Source organism: Lissotriton vulgaris, chromosome 4_1 (genome assembly GCF_964263255.1).
Source record: "Lissotriton vulgaris chromosome 4_1, aLisVul1.2, whole genome shotgun sequence".
In the NCBI taxonomy this organism is placed as follows: Eukaryota; Metazoa; Chordata; class Amphibia; order Caudata; family Salamandridae; genus Lissotriton; species Lissotriton vulgaris.
Genome location: NC_141691.1, coordinates 725,529,229 through 725,546,668, shown reverse-complemented (window position 1 = coordinate 725,546,668; position 17,440 = coordinate 725,529,229). Strand labels below are relative to the sequence as shown.

At 37.8% G+C, this 17,440-nt stretch overlaps 1 protein-coding gene and 1 pseudogene across 1 annotated transcript in view; one reads left to right on the top strand and one right to left on the bottom strand.

Annotated features, from left to right (window-relative positions):
* The window catches only part of CAGE1 (cancer antigen 1), a 1,013,025-nt gene that overhangs the window by 333,560 nt on the left and 662,025 nt on the right, over positions 1 to 17,440 (bottom strand). The window lies entirely within an intron of this gene.
* The window catches only part of LOC147722492 (uncharacterized), a 90,613-nt pseudogene that overhangs the window by 59,659 nt on the left and 13,514 nt on the right, over positions 1 to 17,440 (top strand).

Genomic DNA, 17,440 nt, shown 5'->3' with positions numbered 1-17,440 from the left:
CACACATTCAGTTCGCTGGTTGACTGCAGGTAAGATTTTTGCAATTTTAACGTAGCTCTACATAGCTCCGCCCTTTAGGAATCACTTCCGTTTGTAAGTAGCATTCTGGTACCTGTAGTATGGCCAGCGTCTGATTTGTAAAATGTTTTAAAACCCTTCACTGGGTGGTGAATAATTGTCCTGTTGTGGTGCCAGCCACTTTTAAAACCTCTGCTAGACGATGTCATGATGCAGGTTCCCCCGGTGTCAGTCCACTTTTCGGATTGACTGGGGGCCGGATACCGGAGTCCAGTCCCCGGGAGCACCGCAGACCCCTAATCCGTGTAACGGTTTTGACAAAGGAGGTTCAGGTGCGGGGCTGCATGGCGCTTCGTTCCGTTGTGCGTCCTCTTCAGGTGAACCACGCTGATATTAATTGAAACAAGGTATCTCCGACGGGAGGAAAATGAATCACCACAAATCTTGCCTTGCGCTACATTCCGTTGTGCGTACCACTTCAGGTGAACCACGCTGATATTTTGTGCAACAGGGTGTCTCCCACGGGAGAAGGATGAGTCGCCACAAACCTTGCCTTTGACCATTTATTCATGCAGGGTGAACAGGACAAAGCGTTTTTGTCGACATGTTTCGTTTCAGCTAGAAACTTTTTCAAGAGGTTACGCCTGCCACACATTCAGTTCGCTGGTTGACTGCAGGTAAGATTTTTGCAATTTTAACGTAGCTCTACATAGCTCCGCCCTTTAGGAATCACTTCCGTTTGTAAGTAGCATTCTGGTACCTGTAGTATGGCCAGCGTCTGATTTGTAAAATGTTTTAAAACCCTTCACTGGGTGGTGAATAATTGTCCTGTTGTGGTGCCAGCCACTTTTAAAACCTCTGCTAGACGATGTCATGATGCAGGTTCCCCCGGTGTCAGTCCACTTTTCGGATTGACTGGGGGCCGGATACCGGAGTCCAGTCCCCGGGAGCACCGCAGACCCCTAATCCGTGTAACGGTTTTGACAAAGGAGGTTCAGGTGCGGGGCTGCATGGCGCTTCGTTCCGTTGTGCGTCCTCTTCAGGTGAACCACGCTGATATTAATTGAAACAAGGTATCTCCGACGGGAGGAAGATGAATCACCACAAATCTTGCCTTGCGCTACATTCCGTTGTGCGTACCACTTCAGGTGAACCACGATGATATTTTGTGCAACAGGGTGTCTCCCACGGGAGAAGGATGAGTCGCCACAAACCTTGCCTTTGACCATTTATTCGTGCAGGGTGAACAGGACAAAGCGTTTTTGTCGACATGTTTCGTTTCAGCTAGAAACTTTTTCAAGAGGTTACGCCTGCCACACATTCAGTTCGTGGTTGACTGCAGGTAAGATTTTTGCAATTTTAACGTAGCTCTACATAGCTCCGCCCTTTAGGAATCACTTCCGTTTGTAAGTAGCATTCTGGTACCTGTAGTATGGCCAGCGTCTGATTTGTAAAATGTTTTAAAACCCTTCACTGGGTGGTGAATAATTGTCCTGTTGTGGTGCCAGCCACTTTTAAAACCTCTGCTAGACGATGTCATGATGCAGGTTCCCCCGGTGTCAGTCCACTTTTCGGATTGACTGGGGGCCGGATACCGGAGTCCAGTCCCCGGGAGCACCGCAGACCCCTAATCCGTGTAACGGTTTTGACAAAGGAGGTTCAGGTGCGGGGCTGCATGGCGCTTCGTTCCGTTGTGCGTCCTCTTCAGGTGAACCACGCTGATATTAATTGAAACAAGGTATCTCCGATCTGAGGAAGATGAATCACCACAAATCTTGCCTTGCGCTACATTCCGTTGTGCGTACCACTTCAGGTGAACCACGCTGATATTTTGTGCAACAGGGTGTCTCCCACGGGAGAAGGATGAGTCGCCACAAACCTTGCCTTTGACCATTTATTCGTGCAGGGTGAACAGGACAAAGCGTTTTTGTCGACATGTTTCGTTTCAGCTAGAAACTTTTTCAAGAGGTTACGCCTGCCACACATTCAGTTCGCTGGTTGACTGCAGGTAAGATTTTTGCAATTTTAACGTAGCTCTACATAGCTCCGCCCTTTAGGAATCACTTCCGTTTGTAAGTAGCATTCTGGTACCTGTAGTATGGCCAGCGTCTGATTTGTAAAATGTTTTAAAACCCTTCACTGGGTGGTGAATAATTGTCCTGTTGTGGTGCCAGCCACTTTTAAAACCTCTGCTAGACGATGTCATGATGCAGGTTCCCCCGGTGTCAGTCCACTTTTCGGATTGACTGGGGGCCGGATACCGGAGTCCAGTCCCCGGGAGCACCGCAGACCCCTAATCCGTGTAACGGTTTTGACAAAGGAGGTTCAGGTGCGGGGCTGCATGGCGCTTCGTTCCGTTGTGCGTCCTCTTCAGGTGAACCACGCTGATATTAATTGAAACAAGGTATCTCCGACGGGAGGAAGATGAATCACCACAAATCTTGCCTTGCGCTACATTCCGTTGTGCGTACCACTTCAGGTGAACCACGCTGATATTTTGTGCAACAGGGTGTCTCCCACGGGAGAAGGATGAGTCGCCACAAACCTTGCCTTTGACCATTTATTCGTGCAGGGTGAACAGGACAAAGCGTTTTTGTCGACATGTTTCGTTTCAGCTAGAAACTTTTTCAAGAGGTTACGCCTGCCACACATTCAGTTCGCTGGTTGACTGCAGGTAAGATTTTTGCAATTTTAACGTAGCTCTACATAGCTCCGCCCTTTAGGAATCACTTCCGTTTGTAAGTAGCATTCTGGTACCTGTAGTATGGCCAGCGTCTGATTTGTAAAATGTTTTAAAACCCTTCACTGGGTGGTGAATAATTGTCCTGTTGTGGTGCCAGCCACTTTTAAAACCTCTGCTAGACGATGTCATGATGCAGGTTCCCCCGGTGTCAGTCCACTTTTCGGATTGACTGGGGGCCGGATACCGGAGTCCAGTCCCCGGGAGCACCGCAGACCCCTAATCCGTGTAACGGTTTTGACAAAGGAGGTTCAGGTGCGGGGCTGCATGGCGCTTCGTTCCGTTGTGCGTCCTCTTCAGGTGAACCACGCTGATATTAATTGAAACAAGGTATCTCCGAAGGGAGGAAGATGAATCACCACAAATCTTGCCTAGCGCTACATTCCGTTGTGCGTACCACTTCAGGTGAACCACGCTGATATTTTGTGCAACAGGGTGTCTCCCACGGGAGAAGGATGAGTCGCCACAAACCTTGCCTTTGACCATTTATTCGTGCAGGGTGAACAGGACAAAGCGTTTTTGTCGACATGTTTCGTTTCAGCTAGAAACTTTTTCAAGAGGTTACGCCTGCCACACATTCAGTTCGCTGGTTGACTGCAGGTAAGATTTTTGCAATTTTAACGTAGCTCTACATAGCTCCGCCCTTTAGGAATCACTTCCGTTTGTAAGTAGCATTCTATATATATTCACCAAAGTTTACCCAAAGGCTGGCACACCCAGGTAGGTTACGCTTCTGAAATTCAACGGCAACCCAAAGGATAATTCCCCACAGTTCATTTGGTCCGACGCGTTTCAAGCATGTCGCCCTTCCTCATGGACCTAGAAAAACATGACAGCAGCTGTGTTGACTACTGTTGCGGTCCCTCTTTCATTTCAATGCACGTTCCAATGAACAAAAATAATGCATGATGGGATTAGTAGTGTCAATTATACCCCAGTGGGTCACATGTTGCCATGAATCCATTCAACAGAATTCTTAGTGGGTACAGAAAATCCTTTACCTGCCGCTTTCGAAACAATCAACAGAGCACCTCCTGTTCCGCCCGCCATAGAGACGGAGGCAGACCCGCTTCAATCCGCAGTGATGCCGAGCCGTGGCCGTGTCAGCCACTAGTTTATTTTCACCAAAGTTTACCCAAAGGCTGGCACACCCAGGTAGGTTACGCTTCTGAAATTCAACAGCAACCCAAAAGATAATTCCCCACAGTTCATTTGGTCCGACGCGTTTCAAGCATGTCGCCCTTCCTCATGGACCTAGAAAAACATGACAGCAGCTGTGTTGACTACTGATGCGGTCCCTCTTTTATTTTCAATGCACGTTCCAATGAACAAAAATAATGCATGATGGGATTAGTAGTGTCAATTATACCCCAGTGGGTCACATGTTGCCAGGAATCCATTCAACAGAATTCTTAGTGGGTACAGAAAATCCTTTACCTGCCTCTTTCGAAACAATCAACAGAGCACCTCCTGTTCCGCCCGCCATAGAGACGGAAGCAGACCCGCTTCAATCCGCAGTGATGCTGAGCCGTGGCCGGGTCAGCCACTAGTTTATTTTCACCAAAGTTTACCCAAAGGCTGGCACACCCAGGTAGGTTACGCTTCTGAAATTCAACGGCAACTCAAAGGATAATTCCCCACAGTTCATTTGGTCTGACGCGTTTCAAGCATGTCGCCCTTCCTCATGGACCTAGAAAAACATGACAGCAGCTGTGTTGACTACTGATGCGGTCCCTCTTTTATTTATATATATATTCGGCATAGAAACGTCCAGCAGCAGCATGCAGCAGCAAAACAGACGAGGCAAACTCGATGTAGTGAGTAGTGGTTTTTAATTACTCATCACCATACCGCCATGACGCGTTTCGGTTCAAACAGCACCTTGATCACATGACAATGATACAAGGCAGGCGTGCTCAATTTAAAGGGCTCAGAGCCAATGGCCAGTTACCAATTGCATAGATATAGAAAGTGTACTATATATGTTCTCCCACCAAAGTGATCCTTCGACTCCGTGCGCTCAACTGTGGGTGCTCTGCAAAGGGGCCGGATCCTGGCCCAATTCACAATATTTCCACCAAAGATGCGGCACTCAGGGTTTGAGTTTAAACAATTAAGATTTATTTACTTCTCCAGCTCGGAGAAGCTGGAGAAGTCCGAGCTGGAGAAGTAAATAAATCTTAATTGTTTAAACTCAAACCCTGAGTGCCGCATCTTTGGTGGAAATATATATATATATACATATATATTTATATATATATATATATATATATATATATATATATATATATATATATATATATATATATATATATATATATATACAGCTCAAATCTCCTCTCCCCAAGACCTCCGTCTGGAAGAAAAAAGCACTCGCAGGGGCTGCTCACTGATGTTTATTCTCAGCAAATTTGCACAAACAAAACAGACGCGTTTCGGTAAAGACCTTTCTCTATGTCTACCGAAGCGCCATAAAGTCTAACTATTTAAACATACAAGTCCCGACATTGAAACAAAAGGGAGACTTCTTCATAACAGAGGCGTCCCACCGGACGCCTCTGTTATGACTGGATTCAATTATAAATACATGGCAGGCCCATTAGTGGGCGTAATTCATTTCCGCATTTACTGCATGTATTGGTTTGGAGTAGTGTATTATTTAGACACTCCAATATGGCGCTTATTTAAGCTCTAGTGACAAAACACAAAGAAAAAAACTGTTCTTTTTAGAACTACCTTCACTGACTATCAAAGATACTGATATTGAGAGGTAGAGTTTCGTTCGCAGGTTGTGCTTTTTGTTAAATGGTGTAAATCCGTTCAGTAGTTCCTGAGAAAATCAAAAGTAAAATCATAGTGATATCTTGAGATGAAGTACTGTACGCGTACGGAAATCCGTACAATTACGAGTACGAGCTGCATGTTGATTGGATGTCAACTGTCTGTCAACACTCCAAAACAGGAAGTGTTGGCAGCCATCTTGTGCCTCGGTAGAACCGAGTCACAAGAAAACAGTAAAACAATGTTAAATAATAAGGAAAGGGGGCAGGCTAGAAACATCCTAACCCTCTAGGCTAAGTCCTACATGGATTTTTTGGCCCCAATTTTTTTTTTTAAATACAAAATCACGGGGTGCGCGTATGGTACTTGTAAGCGGTGTAAAAGGAAAAAAACTTTATTTTTAATCAGCTCCCGGAGGGGCCAAATCTCGGGGGTAATTTTTGTCTATAATGTGGGGCTTGTAAGGTCTCCTGAGCCCCTGGGAATGCCACCCCTGGGGTCTTATTTTGAAGTATGCAGGGGGGCTTATTCCCCCCCGCTGCTCCGGGGACCGCCACCCTCTCGAGGCTTTTAAAAAAAATGTTGTTTAAAAAAAAAGTATGTTTTCAGCCGCCCCCCCACGCGTACAGTAAGTGTACCTTCCTGTTTTTGCTAATTATGTGGAAATGTTGAACGACGAAATTTAGCAAGAAGCTACAATTGCAGCTGAGATTGCTAGAGACGGTTCTCAAGACAGTCAAACTTCTGCTTGGTTGAGTCAGGATCCACTAGGAGAACCAATTGTTCAAAATAAAGCAGCAACTGCTATGGAAAAGGTGGAAACAGCAATGTATCAAGCTCAAGGAGATGTAACAAACTTAGGAAACTTGGAAGAACAACTAAATGTTGAGCAGAATCAAATATATGAGCAAGTAAGAGAACAGATTGACCATGGATTACTTCATGAGAAGAAAGAGTGTTCTTGCTCATCATTTGAACCTATCCGAATGAACGTGAGTGGACAAGCTGGAACAGGGAAAAGTTTTTTAATGAAAGTAATTACAACTTATCAACAAAAAACAACTGAGTCACATTTGTCTTTTGTTGTCACTGCTCCAACTTGGTTGGCAGCACACAATGTTAAAGGAATTACATTACACCGTCTATTAATGCTACCAGTAGAGCATGAAAACAAATTGGAATACCACAAGCTATCTGGAGAAGCTTATTGTGAAGTTTCAAGAGTCTTGAAGAAAATCAAACTTCTCATTATTGATGAGGTAAGCATGGTATCAAACTTAATGCTTGCCTTTGTGCATTTAAGAATGCAGCACATTTATAAAACAGAGATGTGACGTATTATTTGGAGGAAAACACGTCATAGTTTTTGGAGATCTACTACAACTAAAGAGACATTATGTTATGCCACACCATCGCAGACTTATGTCTGTATCGACTAGTGCCTTCGATCTCCACTGCAGACAGCAGGGTTCACATCTTGAATTCAGTTTTCCATTTACACCATGAACAGCATTCAAGTTAGCCTTTATTTATGTAAGGCAGAGACAATTTTGTTAATGGAGGCCACACAAAACCTTCCTCAATGGCTGTACTAAGTACTGCCTTCAAATGTACACTGCAATCAACAGAGTTTACAGCTTGATACCAGGAGCACATCAGCACTACAGAGAACATTGAAAACAGTCTCAATTTATTTAAGACAGAGACAATTGGACACAACTTGATTTATGTAAGGCAGAGACAATTTTGTTAATGGATGCCACAAAAAACTTTCCTCAATGTCTGTACTAAGTACTGCCTTCAAATGTACACTGCAATCAACAGAGTTTACCGCTTGATACCAGGAGCGCATCAGTACTACAGACAACATGGAATTTAGTCTTGATTTATTTAAGGCAGAGACAATTGTACTATGTCCTCAGATTCTGTTAACTGTACAAAATAGCATTCATCAATGTTTGTGTCGAGTAGTACCTTCGATCTACATTGCGGAATATAGGGTTCACAATTTCAATTCAGCTTTGGATGTAAATTTCTCTTCAATATCTGTGCTCAGAACTGCCTTCAATCAATTCTGCACTCAGTAGAGTTGACAACTAGATACGAAGAGCGCCAGCACTACAGAAAACATTCAATACAATCTTGATTTATTTAAAACAGAGACAATTGCACAATGTCCTCAGATTTTCTTAGAGTTTGAACAGTAGGAAATTCATCCTTCATTTATTTAATGCAGAGACAATTCTATTATATGTCTTCACATTATGTTTAAATAAGTGACAAAAAGCATTCATCTATGTCTGTTAACAACTGCCTTCAATCTACACTGTGCAGGGAACGTACAAGCTCAGCGCCAAAGATACTACTTACTCTGTGCACCATAAATCATCACAAAGAAGAGTGAACAGTTTTATGTCACAGTGAGACATACTTTCCCTTTTACATGGAATTGATGCAGAATTCAATTGACAAAAGACATTACTTCAACTACTGTGCCTCCACCCCAACCACACATCATCACAGAGTACGTTCAAGCTCAGCGCCAAAGGTATTACTAACTCAATGCACCAGAAATCATCACCACGTGACCGTATTGAATGAGATGACTTATTTAGAAAAAAATATATCATACTTTTTGGAGATATACTTCAACTTACTTCTGTGAATGGAAAAACAATATTTATTAGAAAACTTAATTTTAAAGACTTTGCTACCAATACGTCCTGCTTGGACCACGCATCATCGCAGACGCCACAGAACTTTGTTGCTTCAGGTGCCACTAACTCGTTCCACCACTTATCATCGCTGCGTTCACACACACTAAATTACCATTATTATGCAGCTGTAATCAATGTCACGTAGTCATGGGCTCTTGCTAACCGCTGCCTACTGCCATCACCACATGGCCATATTCAGGAAGAATTCAACTGATTCTTCATTTATTACGTATAAAGTGCAGTACCAAATAAAGTAACTACCCTCAAACCTACACAAAATCGCCAATTGCCCTTACTAAGCCAGAATTCACAACACATAAAACATTACTATCAGTACGTCCTGCCCAGAGCACACATCTTCGCAAGCTCCAAAGAACCTTGTTGTTTCAGGTACCACTAACTCAGTGGAAACCAAACTAAATATAACACCTATTTCATATTCTGATTCAAACTCAAGGCTCTTTATCAAGCCTTTTTGGTGTAACAACTACCCCGACCAAAGGCAGTGGGAAATTTGCGCACTTGCTGCCTTTCTTGGCTGGGGTTATCAATTATTGTTCAATTTCATATTCTGATTCAAAGTCAAGGCCCTTTTTCGAGCCTTGTTGTTGTAGCTACTACCCCGGCCAAAGGCAGTGGGAAATTTGCACACTTGCTGCCTTTCTTGGCTGGGGTTATCAATTATTCTTCTTGTAATACATATTCAAAGTGTAGGCCCTTTATTGAGCCTTCTTGGTAACTATTACACATGAATGGCAGTGGGTAATTTGCGCACTTCCTACCGTTCATGTACAATGCAAAGCTTAACAAAAGTCTACCAATATTAAAAAAGAGCCAGTATGGGCTATGGTTATCAATTCTTCTGTTTGTTATTCTAATTCAAAGTGCAGGCCCTTTATTGAGCCTTCTTGGTAACTACTACCCGTGAATGGCAGTGGGTAATTTGCGCACTTGCAGCCTTTCCTATTATTTACATTATTCATCTTCCACTCAATCAACACATCATCTACACGTACACACACCTACTTGCTGCCTTTCTTGGCTATAGTTATCTACTATTCTTCTAATTAATATCCGTATTCAAAATGCAGGCCCTTTATCAAGCCTTTTTGTTGTAGCTACTAACCCCCGGCCAAAGGCAGTGGGAAATTTGCACACTTGCTGCCTTTCTTGGCTGGAGTTATGAATTATTCTTTAAGCAATTCAAATTTCAAAATTCAGGCCCTTTATTCAGCCTTCTTGGTAACTACTTCCCGTGAATGGCAGTGGGTAATTTCCACACTTGCATCCTTTCTTTGGACGCACAGTCTGTGTAATAAGCTGGATATCCAAAGATCTACTTCCCTGATAAGGCAGTGGTTACTTTGCGCGTCTGCAGCCTTTCTTACTTTTTACCTTATTCATCTTCCATTCAATGAACACATTATCCACACATACACACATTTACTTGCTGCCTTTCTTGGCTGGGGTTATCAATTACCATTCAATTTCATATTCTGATTCAAAGTCAAGGCCCTTTATCGAGCCTTTTTCATGTCGATACTACCCCGGCAGAAGGCAGTGGGTAATTTGCACACTTGCAGCCTTTCTTATTTTTGACATTATTAATCTTCCACTCAATCAACACATCATCTACACATACACACACCTACTTGCTGCCTTTAATTTCATATCCGTATTCAAAGTACAGGCCCTTTATCGAGCATTTTTGTTGTAACAACTACCCCGTCCGAAGGCAGTAAGAAATGTGCACACTTGCTGCCTTTCTTGACTGGGGTTATCAATTAGTCTTGAATTTCATATTCTGAATTAAAGTCAAGGCCCTTTATCGAGCCTTTTTGCTGTAGCTACTACCCCGACCGAAGGCAGTAGGAAATTTGCACACTTGCTAACTTTCTTGGCTGGGGTTATCAATTATTCTTCTTGTAATACAAATTCAAAGTGCAGTCCCTTTATTCAGCCTTCTTGGTAACTACTTTCCGTAAATAACAGTGGGTAATTTACACACTTGCATCCTTTCTTTGGACGCACAGTCTGTGTAATGAGCTGGGTATCCAAAGATCTACTTCCCTGATAAGGCAGTGGTTACTTTGCGTGTCTGCAGCCTTTCTTACTTTTTACCTTATACATCTTCCATTCAATGAACACATTATCCACACATACACACACTTACTTGCTGCCTTTCCTGGCTGGGGTTATCAATTACTCTTCAATTTCATATTCTGATTCAAAGTCAAGGCCCTTTATCGAGCCTTTTTCATGTAGATACTACCCTGGCAGATGGCAGTGGAAAATGTGCGCACTTGCTGCCTTTCTTCGCAGGGGTTATCAATTATTGTTCAATTTCATATTCTTATTCAAAGTCATGGCCCTTTATTGAGCCTTTTTGTTGTAGCTACTACCCCGGCCAAAGGCAGTGGGAAATTAGCGCACTTGCTGCCTTTCTTGGCTGGGGTTATCAATTATTGTTCAATTTCATATTCTGATTCAAACTCATGGCCCTTTATTGAACCTTTTTGTTGTAGCTACTACCCCGGCCGAAGGCAGTAGGAAATTTGCACACTTGCTGCCGGTCTTGGCTGGGTTATCAATTATTCTTCTTGTAAGGCAAATTCAAAGTGCAGGCCCATTATTCAGTCTTCTTGGTAACTAATTCCTGTGACTAGCAGTGGGTAATTTCCACACTTGCATCCTTTCTTGCGATGCACAGTCTGTGCAATGAGCTGTGTATCCAAAGATCTACTTCCCTGATAAGGCAGTGGTTACTTTGCGCGTCTGCAGCCTTTCTTACTTTTTACCTTATTCATCTTCCATTCAATGAACACATCATCCACACATGCACACACTTACTTGCTGCCTTTCTTGGCTGGGGTTATTAATTAATCTTCAATTTCATATTCTGATTCAAAGTCAAGGCCCTTTATCAGGCCTTTTTCATGTAGATACTACCCCGGCAGAAGGCAGTGGAAAATGTGCACACATGCTGTCTTTCTTCGCAGGGGTTATCAATTATTCTTCAATTTCATATTCTGATTCAAAGTCATGGCCCTTTATCGAGCCTTTTTGTTGTAGCTACTACCCCGGCCAAAGGCAGTGGGAAATTTGCGCACTTGCTGGCTTTCTTGGCTGGGGTTATCAATTATTGTTCAATTTCATATTCTAATTCAAACAAATGGCCCTTTATCGAGCCTTTGTGTTGTAACTACTTCCCCGGCTAAAGGCAGTGGGTAATTTGCGCACTTGCAGCCTTTCTTATTTTTTACATTATTCATCTTCCACTCAATCAACACATCATCTACACATACACACACCTACTTGCTGCCTTTCTTGGGGATCACTGACATAATATCGACGGACACTATATCGAGTTGCTAAAATATCGTTGAAAAAATATCGACTACAATTATATCGAGTTCCTATATTGATTTAAGAAACTACAAAAATATCGAGGACAAAATATCGACTATTTAAAATATCGACTACACTAATATAGATAGCAAATATATAGAGTACAAACGTATCGTTTTTAGAAAAATTATATGTCACACTACAAAAATATCGACAGCATATATATAGATGGCCAAAATATCGAAATTATATTATTATCGACAATAGAATTAATACATTTAATACTTTATTTTATATTTAATTCTTGCTTTTTTGTACTATAAACACTCCACAATACATATAAAATGAAATATAAACATTTTGAAAAACACATGAATTTTTTCTACCATTTTTGGCACATATCATCAAAACATTGCAGCACATACATTAATAAATACTAATTAGCCAACATATATTATAACATTATAATTACATATTTTAAAATATAATAAAATAATAACGACCTTCAATGCAGAATTCTTCTCAGATTTGCTTTTTCACAACAAGAAACCAAGCAATTAAATGTAAAAAAATTCAAACTAACCAATGAAATGCTCCCTTTCTTAAAACATCCAATCAAATGAATGAACACATGGAATACACACTATAAAAGGAGTACATTCCTAAAGCCAATTCCTGCTGGTAACTCTATAGAAAAAAGAAGGCTGCACTTTGACAAAGTTATTCCTGAGAATTCTACTGCAGACAACAAGATTTCTACATAAATCATTCAAGTAAGTTATAGCTATTTTTTTTACAAAACAAGTACTAAGCTCGAAATATAACTATATCTCTTAATAGTTTAAATAACATTTATTTTTCTACTTTACTATTCCTTCTATAGACATCTCTAAAAATCATCAAATAACCTATGACTAATTCTTAGCCACTACATACTCATTGTAAGTATATATAAATGTTTTGTAACACACAAAATACATTTCTTTAGAAATCTTTTATAATAGCCTTTTCTTCTTTATTCTATTTTCTTTACAGATATTCACAATACATCCTAAATCTACTCCACCAAAGGAAAATGGTACAATATTTAAAAATGTAGGTGTATTGGTTGGCTTCCTAAAACACCCTAAAATGCTAAATATTTTCTCTAATAGATTTTTTTATTCTATATTCTACACAGATATTCTGAATAAGTCCTAATTGTACTCCACCTGAGGCAAAAACTACAAAATTCTAACAAATAAGTATATCTGTTGGCTTCCTAAAAGACACTAAAATGTTTAAGCCTTTTATAATAAAATTTTTTTATTCTATCTTCTTCACAGATATTCAGAATGCATCCTAATTATACTCCACCGAAGTCAAAGACTACAGAATTCTAACAAGTAAGTATATCTGTTAACTTCCTAAAAAGCCCTAAAATGTTTAAGCCTTTGTCTAATAAAGATCTTTTTAAATTCTATCTTCTTGACAGATATTTAGAATACATCCTAATTATACCCCACCTAAGGCAAAGACTACACAATTCTAACAAGTAAGTATATCTGTTAACTTCCTAAAAGGCCCTAAAAAGCTACCTACTAAACAGCTTTCCCCTAGAAAAACTAACAATTAGTATAAAAGATTAATTAATAACATTCTTGCTCTTCCTACCAACAGAAGCAAAAGAAGAACATACAAGAAATATTTTGAAAACAGATTTTCTGCATTTCTCTAAACAAGAAAAGATAACTGTAAGTATAAATTGTGAAATATAAATGTCTAAAACACCTATAGAACTATATTTCACATTAAAATATATTTATTTCTAATTTTTCCTAGCACAAGTAATAGAAAAATGACTGAAGGTGCAGAATTTGTAATGTCACAGAAAAATAAACTTTTACTATGCTATATGGGGTATGTTTATAATCAGGAAAGACAAACAGGAATGAAAGTATTTTGGAAATGTACTAAATATTATTCAAATAAATGCTATGGTAGAGCTACTACTGAAGAAGCAAATGTATTATTTACTAGAGAACACAATCACCCCCCTAATGTCACAGAAATAGAGATCAGGGATGCTTTGGAAAGTATCAAAGAAGCAAGTACAGGAACTAACAAACCAACAACACAGATCCTAAAAGAGGAACTTTTGAAAGTTCCTAGCCATGCTTCAGGTCAACTGCCATCAATTGACTCCCTAAAACGCACAATTGCATGCCAAAAAAGACTCACTACTACAACTGAACCTAACCCTACAACATTTGAGGAAATTGTAATATCCCCAGAAATGAGCATAACACATAATAAGGATAAATTCATACTATATGACAACGTAAGCCCTACAAACAGAATTATTATGTTTGCTACTGCAACTAATTTAAGGAAACTACAACAATGCGAACACTGGATGATGGATGGTACTTTTAAACCATGTCCTAAACCATTCTACCAACTGTATAGCATACATGGATTGTACCATCATTACCATATACCATTTATTTACTGTTTGTTACCTAACAAACAACAAAACACATATACAGAAATACTAAATGTAATAAAACATGAAATAAATAATTATTTTCCCCAGAAAATAATTATTGATTTCGCGCTAGCAATGATTATTAGCATTTTAAAAACATTTCCCCACACAGCAATACAGGTTGCTATTATCATTTTAACCAAAGCATATGGAGACATCTCCAAAAATCAACATTAAGCATCCTATATGCAACAGATAGCAATTTTGCATACCAAATAAAAAAATGAATTGCACTTTCCTATGTCCCTGTTACTGATGTTGCAGAACATTATAATATACTAATTGACAGTCCATACTACAAGAAATATGAGGAGAAATTAGCCCCACTTCTAGACTACTTTGAAGATACTTCGGTGGGAAGGTTACATAGATCTGGACACAGACAACAACCTAAATTCCACATAGCCTGGTGGAATGTATATCTAAGTACATTGAATCAGGAGGCTAAAACTAACAACAGTGTAGAAGGATGGCACAATGCATTCCAAGCTACCACTAGCAGAGGAAAACCCACCTTCCACAATCTAATACAAGCTTTACTAAAAGAACAAAGCTACCAAGAACTACGCATGGAACAATCTGTAACAGAAATAGGACCAAAACCATCAAAACAAACAAAACAAATGTTCCGACTACTTCAAAGCCAGGTCACACTATATCCTTCAACAAGAGGTCTAGGGTACCTATCCCTAATAGCAAAAACCCTTCTGTAAAATATCTTTAAAAAAACTTACTATACTATCAGATATGTACTTAAACATTTCCAAAATCTTGATATTTTGTCATCATTAAAAATATTACATATTTGTAGTACATATTTAGAAACATTTACAAAACAATTTGTAAACAAATATGCAATATTTATTATAATATCAAACATTACAATAAAAATAAAAATTACATTTCCCACCCAAGTAATATAAAATGAAAATACTTACAATTTATGTCACAGAAGAAGACGTAATACATCCACTTATAACCCATCCAATCCTTTGGCAATCCATTACAAATCCAGTTGTGGAAAGAGTCAAAAACCCGAAAACAAATAAAAAATGAAAAATACGTTCCAAGAAATCCCCAAAAAAGAAGTGTGGTACCTTTTTAATTTAAAGTAATATACCCACACGTAATTTAAAATAAAAACGCATATTCTTCTCCCAATCCAAGACGATATCCTCAAAACTCGAAAAACAGTTAAATTACATAAAAATTTGCTCCAGGAACACGAAAATAAACAAAGTGTGTATACTTTATCCCAAAAAACGAACATACACACACTTTGTTTTTAAAAAAAACGCATTATCTTCTCCAAGTCCATTCCAAACGAATACCCTTAAAAACCCGAAAAATATTAAAATAAATAAAAATCGCTCCATGAAAGCACAAAAAAATGAGAAAGAGTTTTAAATATTACATTACAAAGTAATACACTCTTTTCGCAAAAAAACTCTTCCTTCTCCGGAAATAAACAGCGTAATACCGGAACCTGTAAAAAAGCATACAGAAAACAAACCCACCCACATAAAAGTCCCTACATGTCCAAATATATATATATAAACATTAATATAAAGCATTAAAATACACATATGATAATATCCAAAACATTAAACTACACTACGCCTCAAACACACACGACACCTCCGTCAAAAGGTTTTTTCACCTTAAACATAGCAAAACAACTACTACATACACACAATAGTACTACAAAACTATAATATACACTCAAACACTACTATTCCCTAAGATATATTACTTAAAATACACCTTACCTTCCTCAACGCGACGCAGCTTCCAACCGCGAGCTTCTCCAGTCCTGAATGAAGCAAAATAACCTTACGCGGTAAAAAAGTAGTCCCCTTGAAACAATATTAGGAAGTTAAACATACAAAATACAATGTACTGAGTTGAAATAAAATATATAAATACACTTATAATTTTCTACACTATTTTGTAACACATATAAAAATATTATTATATTAAATACCCTTTAATAATTAATATTAAATAATATTTTATTAATATGATTTAATATTAATATTAAATAATATATACAAATTGCAATAAATACAATAAACATATTTTTTTGTGAATTTATACATATTATATTTGTTTATTCCTTTATTTAAGTGACTCTACAACTATATTCCATTTGTAAATTAATAATATTAATAAATAATATACATTATTTATTATTATTATAAATAAAATGTATATAGGTCAATTGTAAATGAATACAAGGAAAAATATAAATGTGATTAAATAGTTGTACCTTTCATATATGTGATTTTATTAAAAATGTAATTATTTACAAACATTGTAAATTAATTGTAATAATTAATATACTATATTAATTATTATTATTAATAATTTAAAACATGTATGTAAATTGTTGAAAATGACTAATGAAACATTATATCCAACTTACTAAATGATGTACTATTTAATATACCATTAGGAATAATGTTTAACCTCAAATATATTTATATATATATGTAATAATTATTATTTGTATAACTTATTTTGATTATGAACATTCTATTTAATATGTACCAATGTATTGAAAATTGTATTTGCAATTAAAATTATAAACATAAATATATACCTGCTTATTAGTTTATATTTATGTCTATATATAACATATATATAATAATATTAATATCTTATATATTAACATTATTAAATAAATTATTAATATGCTTATAAAATTATTATTTTAAATATGTTTTAAATGTTACTATATTTTTGCCAAATATAAGTAAGAACTCTTTATCATTTATTGTTAAAATATTTTCTAAAATATGCTTTTTGCAAAATTTACAACATTTATGAATATAAATAAATGTAATGTAATATATAATATGTAACTACATAATTCTGTAAAATGAAACAAATATTGTATACTGTACTGTGCATATGATAAATAGTAATTGACAATAAAAATGTTCAAAACGTCCATGTCTACTTATTTTTTATAAATGCATACATTATTAATAAAAATATTTATTAATTATGTAAAGAAATGTAAATTTCAAACTGCATGTACCATTACATATATCATGAAAACAAATAAATTACTTCTAATTTTTTTAGAATATTCTTTATGAGATACATATTTAACATATATATACAACACACTATTGCCACTTCATGAAAATTACATTAAAAAATGATACAATTATGTAAACTTACCCAATGCAATATAGTACTCAAAAAAAATTCCAAGAAATATCATTGACAGTGCTGGACACTAACCCATTCTAATTTACTGTTCCAACTCCACTCAAATAAAAACCAGAAAAGGTGCTGGAC